At 50.5% G+C, this 12,196-nt stretch overlaps 1 pseudogene across 1 annotated transcript in view; it reads right to left on the bottom strand.

Annotated features, from left to right (window-relative positions):
- The window catches only part of LOC308106209 (noelin-2-like), a 56,757-nt pseudogene that overhangs the window by 25,684 nt on the left and 18,877 nt on the right, over positions 1-12,196 (bottom strand). Inside the window, exon 3 of the transcript in view lies at positions 6,627-6,782. The product of the transcript in view is annotated as a noelin-2-like (transcript). The remainder of the gene's footprint in view (positions 1-6,626; positions 6,783-12,196) is intronic.

The raw sequence follows: 12,196 nt of genomic DNA on the forward strand, positions 1-12,196 counted from the left end.
GCAGTAAGGTACTTACTATGGGACACATAAACGTCCCCCGGGGGAGCCCATGTTTAACCAACCCTACCCAAATGCTTGCCCAAGGCCGCAGGTCCTGCCTTCGGCAAGACCATGGCCCCCAGGCAACCCAGACCCTTCGGGTCAGGATGCAAAAGGATTTATGGCAAGACCTTGACAGACATAAGTCCTGTCCCTAGTCACCAGCCCGGACAGACCCTGGCCTGACCGGCCCTGTGACAGAGAAACCAAGGCCTCCTCCTCCCAGACCATGCCTAGGTCTAGAGAGGGCTTGGAAGGCCAGCCAGGCAGGGAGAGAGAAACATGCCCCCAGGCATGACTCGCATTCCCTACCCCAAACCGGCTGCTGCCTACAAGCAGGAGGAAACCACATGCCACCAGGCATGTCTGTGTTTACCTAACCTTGAAGGCTGAAAAGGCCAGCCAGGCAGGGAGAGAGAACATGCCCCCAGGCATGCCTCGCAATCCCTGACCTGAACCGGCCGCTGCCCACACGTAGGAGGAAACCACATGCCCCCAGGCATGTCTGTGTTTACCTCACTACGAAGGCCAAGAATGCCAGCCAGACAGGGAGAGAGAACATGCCCCCAGACACAAACACAAACGTCAAGTTGGGTTTCAACAAAACCCTCTTGCCGTCGTCTGAAAACCACATGCAGTCCTCGCTCACAGAGAGCGCTTGCATGTCACCAACGCGTTTTGCCGTACAAAGGGCCACCAGGAGCACCGTTTTGAAACTCACGATCTTCAGATCTAATGTTTCAAGAGGCTCAAAGGGGGGCCGACACAGTGCGTTCAGCACCACAGTCAGGTCCCACTTAGGGAACATTGGTCTGTTCACTGGCCTAGCACGCTTGGCGCCGGTCATGAACCGTCGCACCAGCCAGTGCGCGCCCACCGACTGGCCATCGAACCCATCGTGGCAAGCGGAGATGGCTGCCAGGTACACCTTGATGATGGAGAAGGCCAAATCATGGTCCAACCTGTCCTGCAGGTAGACCAGACTGCTTTTCACAGGGGCCTGAAAAGCCACCACCAGAGGTGATTGCTCCAGGCACCAGGTCTCAAACATATTCCACCTAACGTCGTACTGACGTTTGGTAGAATCTGCCCTAGCCCCCTGTATAGTGGCTACCACAGCAGGGGGCAGGCCTTGCGAGGTCAGACTCGACCTCTCACGGGGTAAACCCACAGATCCAGAGTCTGGCGGTTCTCGTGGAAAACCTTGTCTCCGCCTTGTCTCAGAAGGTCTCTGAACAGGGGGAGAGGCCACGGCTCGTCGTAGAGGAGGGGAGAGATCTCCGTCCTCCACGTGCCCCATGCTGGCGCTACCAGCAGAACCATCCCACCTTGGGTCCTGATCCTCTCCACTGTCGGACGGATCAGACCCAGGGGCGGAAAGGCAAAAAGTAGACCGCTCGGCCACTCGTGCGCCAGAGCGTCTACTCCCAAGGACTGGTCCTTGGCCCTGATCGAGAAGAACCGCGAGCACTTCGCGTTCTCTCTGGACGCAAACAGATTGACCTGAGCCCGGCCGAACCGGGCCCAGATCAGATCCACGGCCCTCTGGCACAGCGACCAATCCTCGTACCGGAGCCCCCCTCTGGACAGCAGGTCCGCCCGCTGTTCAGGTGGCCCGGCACGTGGGTGGCGCGCAGCTGTGCCAAGCGTTGCACGCTCCAGAGCGTCAGCTCGCGTGCTAGCCTGTCCAACACAAGGGAACCCAAGCCTCCTTGTTTGTTGACATAAAACATCGTTGTGGTATTGTCCGTTCTGACCAGGACATGACACCCCACGATGTGGCTCTCGAAATGTTTGATAGCGAGGAAGACCCCCAGCAGCTCCAGGTAGTTGATGTGGGCTCTCCTCTGGGAGGAGTCCCACAACCCCCAGGCTGAGTAGCCTTCGTGGACAGCCCCCCAACCTGAGAGGCTGGCGTCCGTGGTGATCACCTTCCAGGACACTACAGCGCCTATCTTGACCCCTTCGGACAAGAAGGTCGCCTGTGTCCACGGTTGGAGTGACATTACACAGCGTGGTGACACTACCACCTTCCGAGAGCCCATGGAGTGCGGTATCCTCAGAGACCGCATCCATCTCTGGAAAGGTCTCATGTAGAATCTGCCCAGCTGGAGCCCGCGGCTTGCATGCATGTTCTGTACGTGACCTTGTGCCCCAGGCGCATGAAGCGCACACATGCCAAGAAGCTCGCTATCCTGTCCTGGGACAGGCGCGCCACCATCGTGGTGGAATCCAAGGATATCCCCACGAAGGTGGTTTGTTGGGATGGAATCAAAACACTCTTCTGAGTGTTGATTGTGAACCCCAGGGACTGCAGGTGCGCAATGGCCACCTCCGTGTGCCGCGCTACCTCTTCCCTCGACTCCGCTGCCAGCAGCCAATCGTCTATGTACGTCGCCAGACGCAGACCCTGCCGACGCAGCGGAGCTATCGCCGCCTCTGTGCATTTCACGAACACCCGGGGGCTCAGTGACATGCCAAAAGGGAGCACCGTGTACTCGTACACCTTGCCTTCGTAGCCAAAGCGCAGGAACTTGCGGTGCGGCGGGTAGATTGGGACGTGAAAGTAGGCATCCTTGAGGTCTATACTCGTCCACCAATCTCCTTGACGTATCGTTTGCAACAACGTCGCCGTTGTGAGCATTCGAAAGTTGAAGACCTTCAGAAATCTGTTCAAACCCTTGAGGTTCAGAATAGGTCTTACGCCCCCCCCCCCCCCTTTCTTTTTCACCAGGAAGTACTCAGAATAAAAACCCAGTCGGTTCTGATCCGGAGATAATTCCCTGATTGCACCCTTGTGCACCCTTGCTCAGGAGAGCCAGAACCTCTTCCCTCAGCGTTATGGCCGCTTGGCCTGACGCTCGGGAGAACACTACTTTGGTTGTTAGTGGAGGTATGCTCGAGAATTGCAACCTGTATCCTTTTAGCACGGTACGTAGTACCCAAGGATTCGGTTCGCAAGCTTTCCATTTGGAAAATGTTTCAAGGGGAAGGTGGGGGCTGCTGACGTCATCTGCCCCGTCGGGTTCTGACCGTTTGACAGTGGGGGAAGCCTGTGACGTAGACGGGGAATCCCACACACCGTCGACATCCGCCCTGTAGCATTGCTTGTTAGCGCTAGCTGGGCTAATGTCGGTCTCGTCACAGAGCGAGCGTCCGTTCCCATGGGAACGTGAGACGCTGTCGCTCTGCGTGACGTAACATCGGAACCATGTCGCGGTGTTGTACCTACCCGGAACGCAACTCCCCTCGGGGAGTGCTGATGGAGTAACACCGGGGCTCGCTGATGTGAGTTCAGTCACACCTCGTCCGCCATGTTGGTGAGGTCGAGGGGAACGGACCTTTCGTGTGGTGTTTCTACCCGGAGCGAAACTATTGTTCCCCCTGGGGAGCTTCGCCATTTTGGGGCGGCTGAGAGAGGCGGCCATTTTGTGCTTCTTCCGAGCCCCAGAGGCGTTTTGCCGTCCTCTGCCGGACGGAAGAAGGTACTGCAGTGGCGCAGATGGAATTAAAGTTTTGTCTACAGAGAACCCCCTTTTTACACAAAGCATTTGAGACATTTGATTCATTAGCAAAGGTTTCTCTACCTGCGTTTGATTCATCATGTTTACAGCATGCACAGGATCTGTCCCTACAGTGTTTGGGATGTCGTCCTGACTGGATAGGGGACATAGCGAACACTGAGGGCTCATGAATGTTTGCAGAGGACAGTGTTTCCCACCGGGAAACATGCTGTCTTGACTTTTCATGGCATGGGAAAAAATGGGCATTTGTGATTTTGGCAATAGATTTATTCCACACACAGGAAGCACATTTTGTACACTCATCACTTGTGATAAAAGACACACATGACTTTGAACCGCATTCATTGTCTTTAGCGTCTTTTTTAGTCTCTTTGCACCGGTGGACTGGTCCTCGACTCCGTCCGGTTGGGCAAGAAAAGCGCCAGTTCTTTTCCCCAAGTAGGAAGCTGACTCCGCATGATGCCGGCCAAGAGGCCGTGACGGGGTGATCAGCTGGGGGCCCGATAAAACCGGGCGATGAGTGTCACTTCGTCTGCCTCCCCCTGCGACTAGGCCCGCTGTCCTTGCGTTGGGGCCTAGGTGAGGGTGGAGAAGGTGGAGCGCGTTTCTCATCCTTGCGCCTGACATCCTGAGCACCGAAGGAGCCTTGAGGGCGCTCCCAGGAGCTGGCTCTGGTGCTGGATGCCTTAGACGCGCCACGCTTGCGTCCAGAGGCGCGCTTGCCACCCGCAGCTCCCTGCTGTTGCGGCCTAGCCACAGTGGGAGCGGCGGGTAGTGAGAGGAGGCCTGCGGCTGTCTCCTCGAGCTGTTTCTCCGCTGCCTTGGTCCTGGTGATCAGGTCGGCTGCGGTGTCAAACAGGTTGCCGGCATTGAGTGGTAGGCCTCTGAGACCCGTAGTCAGTATGGCCTTGCACCCAGCGGCGAGGTCGAGCCACTGGAGTCTCTCCAGGTCCGCCGTGAGAGCCATGGCTCGGTCCGTCCACATCAGCGCGTTGCAGGAACAGAGAATCGCGAGCTGGACCAGCCTCGCGAGCTCCACTGCATCGTCGAGTGAGGCGGAGTGCACATCCGCCGCTGTGTCTGAGTCCAGCAGGGGCCGGGCTATCCGCTCTTTAAGCTTCGCCGCGGCCGAGCCCTGGAGCAGCGACCCCACGTTCAAGGCCTTGACAGCCGTTGCAGAGGCCTTGTAGAGAGCAGCGTGTGTGGCGGTGGGACAGGGCCACTCCCTTGGCTCAGTCTCACCGACCCCGTCTTGGCCCTCTCGATGGCAGCGGCGAGGTCTCTGTCCATCGGCGGGAGGCCCGCGACCCCCAGGTCGGCCCCAGTCAGGATGTCGGAGACAAACCCCAGTCTGTCCGGCTCTTTTCCGCCCAGGAGAACTGCACCGCGTCCCTGATGCCGCAGGCTTCTGGAAGCAACTTGGACTTGATTGCTCGAGGGGGGAGGGGTGTCAGACCTTGGAACCCCGGTATGGGGACCCCGACGGACAGCTTCGCTGGCTCCATGGGCAGCGCCAGGCCGCATCTGGCGATAGCCCTTTTGAGCACGACGGAGACGGCCTCCTCGGATATCCTCGCCTGGCTAGGAATCTCCGGGGTTTCCGCCGTCTCTTGTGAAGGCACAGGAGGACCCGGGCTGGTCATCGTTACCTCCTGTGACTGTTGGTAGGATGTGAGGCCTACATCCCCCTCCTCGTCCGCCACCACGATGAGGGCGTCGTCCTCCTCTGCGTCGCCTTCGAAGTCACTGCAGTCCAGAGTGGCAGTGTCTCCCCAGGCGGCGATGGAGGTGGTGGGGGAGAAGACGAGGTTGTCGCTGTCTTGGGACGGCCCGATGGCCTCGACAGCGGCGTCTGGGTCCGGAGATGAGGATGTGGTCCTTAAGGCCTCCTCATTCCGGACCTTGCTGATGGCTCCACTGGAACGTGGGGCAGAGTAGAGAGGAGGGCCCATGGCCCCCAGGCTAGTGCTAGCCGCCGGCGCCCTTGGTGCTTTGGCGGGCGGCGCCTCGCGGCTAGCACAGCCGTTAGCTGAGGCAGCTAGCGAGGTGGCCCTGGCCAGGCGTCCCTCCAGCTGGGCCTCAGAGAAGCTCCTGCAGGGGTCGCACCCGTGTTCGTCTCCGTCTCGGTTACGGGCGAGCCAGGCGTGGTTAGGCCCCAAGCAGGACAGGCAGAGGCGGTGGTCGTCGTCCGCAGCGACGAGCTAATCGCACCCCCGCATGGCGCATGGACGAGGCGCCTCCATTCTTCCCTTCTCCGTCGAGCACGAGGCAACAAAACAAAAGGCTAGGTAGCGACCTAGCCTAGCTTCTTTGTTTAGACTTTAGCGTTAGCTTAGCTTTAGCCGTGCGCCTCGTGGCGAGAAAACGGAGAGGATAGGAAAGAAAGTAATAATAAAGTTGAAGGAACTCGGGAGAGTTAATATAAAACTGAAACTGTTTTTACGAAAGAGTAGCACGGTAGTGCCCTCGCTTTGGGTTGTGTTGGATTTCGTCAAGTTTCTCCGTAGTGCTAGTTCGGCTCCGTGCGCAGTCGCGTAAGCAGAGTGGAAGAAGAGGGCGAGTCCATGTGACGCAGTGGTATTTATACCACAACCGGTCGCAGGTGTTTTGCGTCACACGACCCTATCCAATAGGAATTGGAATTCGGGAGTCCTGTTGTGCTCTGTGCAATCGCCAGGGGGCGATGATATCCCATAGTAAGTACCTTACTGCAGCTTACGTCATAATAACCACTTCAGACCTGTACATCATTTATACTTTGGCAATTTGAAAATAGCATGTCTACAAGCTCACAACGCACAGCTTTGCGACGCGTTGCGAACTTGTAGATCTGCTATTTTCAAAGGATTTTTATACATTTGAAAACTTGGGAAATGGGATATTCTGCATAATGAGTACCTTTACTTTTAGTTCCTTAAGTATATTTTGACACCAATATATTTTACTCAAGTACATACCGGACTTGTACAGAGTATTTCTACAATAGGGAAATTGATACTTTTACTTAAGTAAAACATGTGAGTACTTCTTCCATCACTGCGTGCGTGTGTGTGCATTATGTACCTGCAGGCCTTTAGGTGTCCGAGCGCGGGGGTTGGAGGCGTAGGTCTGTATGCGTCCGTCCACCCCTCTGAGCAGGGGCTCAGAGTCCCTGACATACTGCAGGTCTCTGGACGTCCGCAGGTCTACCACCTCCATGGACTGACTGACGTTCTGGACCTGGCACACACACACACACACACACACACACACACACACACACACACACACACACACACACACACACACATTTAACATCTTTATTTGCGTTCACATGTAAAGAGAAATTCTTGAACACAAACAATAGTAGATGCACAAACTTGGTAAAACTCAACAACAAGTGTTTCAAGATATAGATCACGGATACAGGAAGCATCGCCTCCTCCATATATGGCAACTGCCAATTATCACAGACACTGAACAGAATTTTGCCTATGCCTTATATCAGCTCTTGGCTTGAGCATTCCTGCAATCTGCAAGCCTCTCACAACTAATGTATGGACATTACAGAGGCTTCCAAATATATGAACACAAGCAGTTTACATTTGTAACCAAGCTGTAGAATAGCATCCTTAAGGCACTGGTACTTTAGCACCTTGGTTGAAGAATGCCTCTTCCAGACTGTGGTCAAATGTACATGCCACTTCCAAAATGGTCACTTCTGTACTGTCCTCATCAACAACAACATCTAGTGTATTAGCTAACATACACACACACACACACACACACACACACACACACACACACACACACACACACACACACACACACGTCCACGTTTGTATTACAAGGTCATCAACATTTTTTGGACAGCGATTTTATTAATGCTATTTTTAATAAATGTTGCCATTTTTTTTAACCGTAAGCCTATAAAGCAGAAAAAAATCAGATCTACAAGCTCGTAGATCGGCTATTTTTCGGTGCACAACACAAGCGCCCAATAAAGTGTAAAATCAGGCACAACTTTATCTCTAATCCTTAAACCTAACCTCTAAAATGTCTAATCCCACACACGTGCGCGCGCACACACACACACACACACACACACACACACACACACACACACACACACACACACAGACACATAACTTTGTGCTTTTGTGCCTTTCATGCCAAAACCCTCTATAGTAGATATTGCCTATTTTCGCTTAATGATCGCCTATTTTGGCCGAATGTTCATCTATTGTGACACGCCCAGAGGAATAAGGATGCTAGCTCATCAAAATGACATGTCTTTGATTCTACCAGAGAGGGAGAGTGTAAACGAGAGCGAGAGAGAGAGAGAGAGAGAGAGAGAGAGAGAGAGAGAGAGAGAGAGAGAGAGAGAGAGAGAGAGAGAGAGAGAGAGAGAGAGAGACAACAAACACAGAAGCAGAGAGTTTCATCCAATATTGACTCTCAAACGGTCCTGTTTCAACACTTTCAATAACAACACGGAGCCTCCTCCATCTCAGTTTGTGTTCGTTCCTATGAAAAATTAATAATCTCCTCCTGACAGGAACAACAATTACAACGCTCACAGCGGGTGTTGCCAGAGCGGCGCTCAGTGTTTTTGGCAGTAGGGTTGATTGATAACACCTGTTGTTTGTGTACACAAACACCTGTTGGTTGTTTGGTTGCTTGTTTACCGCGTGGCGCCGATTCAAAATGCACTCACTTGACCCCATTATGTGAAACAAAATGTGTGTTGTTGAGCCAATTTGTACAGTACTTATCATCCCTGTCACAATGTGTTCCTGCTGCAATATAATGCATGCTGTATGGCGGTCGGTTCTCAATTTTTTTCGTGTCAAGGACCCCCAAAATGATATGTATTTTGGCCGTGGACCCCCATCTGAAAATAGCAGATAATATACAATCTGTACAATGTTTGATATTATTGTATTGAGGGGGAAGACATTCTGACATTCTGCCAGGGATACAAACTTTGGAGAACCACCCACCCCTGAAGAGGGAGGTACTGTACGTCATAGAAACAACTAAGAAAAAAAGTGATCAGTGTTTTCTGGGGAAGCTTTAAAAAAGGTCAACAAGTTGGAACATTTTTAAATAAATAATACCACATTTAAGCTGTTTATGTTGGCCAACATTTCCTAGTTTTGGAATAAAGAGGCATTGCTTCTTCAAATTCAGTGTTTTCCAGAAAGGACAAACTTTGAACTTGTTTTTATACAGATATTGGACATCGGTAAATATCGGTTATCGACCATAACAGCAAAGTTGACACCAATTATCGGTAACGGCCAGGAATGTAACATCGGTGCATCCCTACCAGGCCTGGAATTTCGTCATTTTAGGGGCAAAGCCACTTGGCCTTTGGTGTTGTCCATTTTTTGAGGGCACAAAGGCCAAATGCCAGGGCAGGAAGGCCATCAAATAAAACAAGATTTCAGTCGCATTGAAAGAATGAATTGAAGTTAAGGGTTAAGGATGATTTTAAATTGTAGACTATCTGCAGTGAAATAAGTAAATTATGGTATTTACAATCTGATCCATGCTCAGCCCTGCACCAATCAAAGTTACTGGATTGGTTTAAAGACACTGGTGTCTATCTACATGACAAGAAAGAGACACTGGTGTCTACATGACAAGAAAGAGACACTGGTGTCTACATGACAAGAAAGAGACACTGGTGTCTACATGACAAGAAAGAGACACTGGTGTCTACATGACAAGAGAGAGACACTGGTGTCTACATGACAAGAAAGCAACACTGGTGTCTACAGTACATGACAAGAAAGAGAGGAGAAAGTGGTACAGTCAGCTGGGGGCATTAAGGCCACTGTAGCCTCAGGGCATGCCATTCTTTGAGGGGCAAAATGATTGGCAACGACAGCAATGGCCTTCGTGTCCTCCTTGAAATTCCTGCCCTGATCCCCACTATAAAAACAGTTTCCATCTTTGAGACCGGCCTGCTCAACAAGGTCATTGGAATAATATTCATCTGCATGTGCAGTGTGATAGATACTGCTACGAATAATATCACATTCTCTGCGCGTAGCGCTTTGAAAGGCGTATTAATTTGATGTCAAGACTGGGTGTGAATAAAATCCATTACTACTGTGTGACCCACACGGCCACGATTGATAAACACTTTGAGTAATTATACGGCAACAAAACAGACGTCTGAACCTCGTCTCCCACCGTAGCACATGCTGATAAAGGCAGGAAGAGCGGAGATATCAGCACACAACACACAGGCACACACGCGCACGCACGCGCACACACACACACACGCACACGCACACGCACACGCACACGCACACGCACACGCACACGCACACGCACACGCACACGCACACACATACACACACACACACACACACACACACACACACACACACAGAGAGAGAGAGAGAGAGAGAGAGAGAGAGAGAGAGAGCTGGAACAAAGTGTCACTTCCAGAGACAAACTAAGCTAATTAGGATTCATATACAGAACTCTCAACACAGACAAATGGCTCCGTCTTTTCAACTAAGAAAGTGAAACAAAATGCCAGAACCTTTTATATAACCTCAAACTTTCCAGAACCTGTGAAGTTATGTGATGTTTTTTTTGTTTTGTTTGTTTAGGTTTCAAGGTTTAACAAGAAGAACCACCCCTGAAGAGGGAGGTACGTCATAAAAAAAAAAACTATAGCTACAAGCTCACAATGTGGGCTTTCTGGGTTCCCAGAACTCAGGGTTAGCAGTACCACCTCCTGAACATGCAGGGCCCAACAAGTTCTGAGAGAGGGGGGTGGGACGACATTTGCAGAAAATAACCGATCTACAAGATCAGCTGTAGATTGATGTACAGTAGAGGGAAAGAAGAATGCACGAACAACTCAGGTCTGTTTTACTATAGTACGTGGTTACAGAGTAGATCCAGGGACCAGGGGTCAAATATGTGTTTAGGAGGACAAACACAACTCCTTCATGTTTCTGAGCAAATGTCAGCTGAGCGCTGAGCACTCTGTCAGTGTACATCAGAAGCGTAGCCAGAGCTGGGCAACGCGGGGCAGCTGCCCCCCCACCCATTAAGGCCTGAGTCCGATTCTTAAAATGTTTTCTAAATCCTAACAGTTTATTTTTTTTATATATAAAAAATATTTGTTCACGATTTTTCAAAAATAGCAGATCTACAAGCTCATAGAGCAGCACTCGGTGCCGCGCTATGAGCTTGTATATCTGCTATTTTTGAATAGCCAAAGAAATCTAAAGTGACACAGATGCGTTCCAGGTCTTAATGGGTTAATGCCCCGCTGCTGAAAGTCTGTGTAACCACTTAGACCATTATTTTATACTTTGGCTACTCAAAAATAGCAGATCCTTATTTTGTTTAAAAACACAACTAAAGGCCTTTCTGTTTGCTGCTGCCTTTGATTGAGTTACTTTTCTTTATTTCACCCCTTTCTTTCTCTTCTGCACTGTAACTGTATCTGTAAAATGCTATGTTGTTGTTGAAACTATACAAATAAAATTGCCTTGCCTACGCAACTAGTAGAAAACACATCTATTCACTTGAGGAGAGACTCTGTCGATCCAGGCAGTTGCGTGGGTGTTGAAATGCCCTTTACCTTTTACACAACTGACTTCTACAAAATGCCAGACAGTGTAGATGTTCAGTTTAAGGACAAGGTTCAACCAAACAGATCTAGATGTCTTGTAGAACAGTGCTTCTCAAACTTTTCCATGCATGCAGCTGCCAAGAGCCCCCAAATTGATATATATATATATATATATATATATATATATATATATATATATATATATATATATATATATATATAAAAATATATATTTGGCCGCGGACCCCCATCTGACCCCCATTCTTCGTGCCTCGCTGTGAGCTTGTATATCTGCTATTTTTGAATAGCCAAAGTATAAAATGTGGATAAAGTGGTTTAAATGATCGTGGTGTAGCCTATTAACAAATGTATCTGGGGGACCCCCTGGACCCCCCCCCCCCCCCCACAAGGACCCATTGGTTCACTTTAAGAACCAATGTTGTAGAAGCTGGTGGAAACTCTCCTGATCAGTCAATTATCCAGAACTGAACAGTGCAACTATAGCCATTGCTGAAATAATTTATCGAGAGGAATGACACCTTAATCAGTGGTTCCCCAGCAGTGGTCCTGGAAACCCCCTGGAACCCCAGGGAGTTTCCAGGGGGCTAAATGATGGAAGAGTTGGTAACCAAATGGACCCTTATAGATCTTTCTTGAAAGCTCTCAAGAGTTAAATTATTGTTAAACATCTGCATTACTTAATTTACAAGAAGTCTCCACAATTGAGAGTGTAGAACAATTGTTATTGATCGACGTTTGCCTGTTATCTCTCCGTTTTATCAACATCAATACAGCATGGTTTTGTGGACAAAATCTCATTCAAAATATTAATACGTTTTGCGTCTGAGAGTCTAAATCAAAAACGGGCCGGGGGGTTGTGGGCCGGTTTGGACCAAAATGCCAGGGCTGAATTTTGGTCCCAGTCCGCCCCTGGATTTAGATCATCCAGTTGAAATCCTTGTTATGAGCAGCAGTAGCTAAGTAGGTAGAGCAGCAAGCCGTCTGCTGGGAATCACAAGGTCCCCGGTTTGATCTCCTCCCTACA

Source organism: Gymnoscopelus braueri, assembly GCF_963280865.1.
Source record: "Gymnoscopelus braueri genome assembly, chromosome: 2".
In the NCBI taxonomy this organism is placed as follows: domain Eukaryota; kingdom Metazoa; phylum Chordata; class Actinopteri; order Myctophiformes; family Myctophidae; genus Gymnoscopelus; species Gymnoscopelus braueri.